Below are 3,321 nucleotides of genomic sequence, written 5' to 3'. Positions count from 1 at the left end.
CCAACTGAACTAGACACGCCTCGGACCTGACCTCGATGCTCTGGATTCTCAAGTGCTGCGGTGAGGATATCATTCTCCCTAACCCCAGTGAAAGAACCATCTCTAGCCTTAGATGCAAGGTCTTTCACCTTATTTACTAGCCCCACCACCGCAGGGTTACTGAATGTTATGTCCCCGCTTCCTTCACTGGTGCCTTCACTAGTGGTCTTCCTCTTCGCCGCCCTTGCCCGCAGATATGGCCTCGAATGTCCAGGAAATTGGTCCCAAGGATTCTCTTTTCCTTCTCTAGCTAGGTTTGCATCCTCCTCCTCCCACTCTTTCCTTTTACCATGATAACCTTTTCTTCCCATCTTGTGCGGCTTATTATGCAATGCTCTCTTATCTTTCATCTCCTTGCTCACTCGCTGAAAAAAAGGAGAATTGGTTTCCTGCACAAACACCTCCCAGTCTTCTAGCTTCAAAAAGCCATGCTTCTCAAAGGGAGACTCCTCTTGCCTCACATAAGTTTTTCTTAAATGGGCCTTGAACCGCCGTTGCAAGGTTGCAATATCTGATATAGCTGCCTTAATTGCCTTGTTGTGAACAGTTTATTCCAGATTGGCTGGGTACTCTAGCTTTTCCAGTAAAGCTTTTAATAGCTGTTTCTTCTCAATTGGTGAGAGATCCTCAAGCTTCCTGCTCATTGACACTCTCTCCCAAGCAATGAGGCCACAGACCAATACAAATCTTTCCCTTGCAGCATCTGGGGTAGGCCAAAAAATTTTATCAAGTCCAGTTGCAGTCAACTTGTCTTCAGGCCATTTGGTTTGTGTCCTTGACCCGTGGGATCGAGTACTACTCGCAGCAGTCTGCGCTGAGTGAGCCTGTGAAGACCGTTCACCGTCGTTGCGCTGTGATGATGCACTACTGTCACTACAGGAGTTTGTTGTTGTGGGAGACTGCAAAGATGATATGTCAGGTTGTCAGTAGAGCAACATAAGCAAGACTAAAAATGTAAACAAAATAGCTAATATTAGACTAGAAATTAGTACAAGTCCTAAATAAAATCAGCATAGGCATACAGGTCATATTTTACATACATAGAGGTTGGGGATAGGTGCTAACCATTTTGATAGGGTGAAGCAATGCTTATATATATCAAAGCAGAAACTAAGTTCCTTCAACTGCTTCCTTGTCAAACTTCAAAAGCAATGAATTGTGGGTTCCATGTGTACATGCAACAAGAGGATAAAGCAATCAGTTAGTATGATTATCACAGAAAAAACAATGTACACTCTAAATAAACTACAAACAATTCCATAGCCTGATGATTGAGTGAACCATGTAGTGCTATCACGCTGGGGATTACAGGGCACAAGCGATACGAAAGAAAATCGCCCATTTCCAAACCACTCAGGTGGATTTTGGTTGGCTATGTTTACATGGTTCCGATCATTAGGCCATGGTACCATCGATAGCTTGCATACACACATCATGGCACCAACAATAACAATATATATGACAACACAGCATAGGAAAGTCTAGTAATCACTAAATTATAAACCACTGCGATACATTTCACACTGACTGAATGTTGCCATCAAAATTCATCCATCAAATCCACAGTCCATCAAATAAAAATAAACTATTAAAGCATGCTGAACTAATGCAGGCAATTCCAGAAGAATAATTCTATGTGCATTGACCCTAAACAACAGCAAAGTAGCATATCTCCCTAATCCACCTTGACAGGAAGAGCAGATTGCATGGCCGAGCAGAGAGAGGGTGTTGGGGGTTCAAGCAGCAGTAACCTCTGTCGCGAATGGTGGTTGGGAGGGGCTGGATCCACGTCGCCTCGTTGCCTGAGGTGGCCGGCTCGTCGTCGTGGTCGGAGATGCGGTGGGGCAGGAGAAGAGCGGCGAAGGCGAGCAAGAAGAGTGGCGGCGGCGGGCTAGGGCAGGAGAAGAGCGGCGAAGGCTGGCGGCGTAGGCGAGCGAGGAGAGTGGCGGCGGCGGGCTAGGACAGGAGAATGACGGTGAAGGCGAGCGAGGAGAGTGGCGGCGAAGGCGAGCGAGGAGAGTGGCAGCGGCGGGCTAGGGCAGGAGAATGGCGGCGAAAGTGAGCGAGGAGAGTGGCGGCGGGCTAGGGCAGGAGAATGGTGGCGAAGGCGACCGAGGAGAGTGGCGGCGAAGGCGAGCGAGGAGAGTGGCGGCGGTGGGCTAGGGCAGGAGAAGAGCGGCGAAGGGATTAGCCGAATATGTATGTCCCCTGATGACCACTTTGTAACGGGCTTTGAGGGGACACCCGTTACTGATGTCATGACCATTAGTAACGGGCGTTGTCGTAAAGCCCGTTACTGATGACCATTAGTAACGGGCGTTGTGATAACGCCCGTTACTGATGTCAGATACAGAATTCAGCAGACTGCAGCACACTTACTGAACCGAAGCAGAATATATAGAGAATATATATAGTATCTAAGGCAGAATATATATGGTATATCAGGCAGAATATATAGACAGCATATATTACAAAAGGATTCAAATTCCACCAATACACATCCTATATTACAAAAAGGATTCAAATTCCACCAATACACATCCTATTTTACAAAAAGGATTGAATTTACACCAATAGACATCCTACATTACAAAAAGGATTCAGCAAACATCAATCTTGCTTTTTCTTTGATTTCATTCTGTATATGGATTTTGTTGCCAAGAGTTGGGGCATGTATGAAGTGTCAAATGATGGAATTTCGACAAACTCATTGTATTCCTCCTCCTCAACAATATTGGCAATCCCAACAATCCTTTTTTCCTAGGCATAACCACACACCAGTTCTTCCTTGCAAGGTCAGGTACATAGAACACTTGCTCAACATCCTTGGCAAAAACAAACGGTTCGTCTTTGTAACCAAAGACCCGTAGATCAACACTAACAAACCCATATTTATCCTTGCTCACACCTCTCTTCCCATTGACCCATCTACGCCGAAACAAGGCTACCTTGAAACCTACATAATCAAGCTCCCATATCTCCTCTATTTGACCATAATATGTGGCTACCTGCATGTCATTGTCGACGGCCCGTACACGCATACCACTGTTTTGATAGACGCTCTTGGCATCCTGGGCCATGGTGTAGAACGTGTATCCATTGATATCCATTGCTTGGTATGTTGTAACAGTGAATAATAGCCCCACTGCTAGTTTCGTTATCAGATTGTCGGTTACAGCTGCGCTGCATCTCTGGACATAATCTCGGAGCCACCAGCTGAAGCATTGCATGTGCTTCTTTGCAACCCAAGCCTTACTACGGGCAGGGTTTTCTTCACGTAGT

The sequence above is a fragment of the Panicum hallii genome, chromosome 3 (genome assembly GCF_002211085.1).
Source record: "Panicum hallii strain FIL2 chromosome 3, PHallii_v3.1, whole genome shotgun sequence".
Taxonomy (NCBI): Eukaryota; Viridiplantae; Streptophyta; class Magnoliopsida; order Poales; family Poaceae; genus Panicum; species Panicum hallii.
This window is presented reverse-complemented; position numbering follows the sequence as displayed.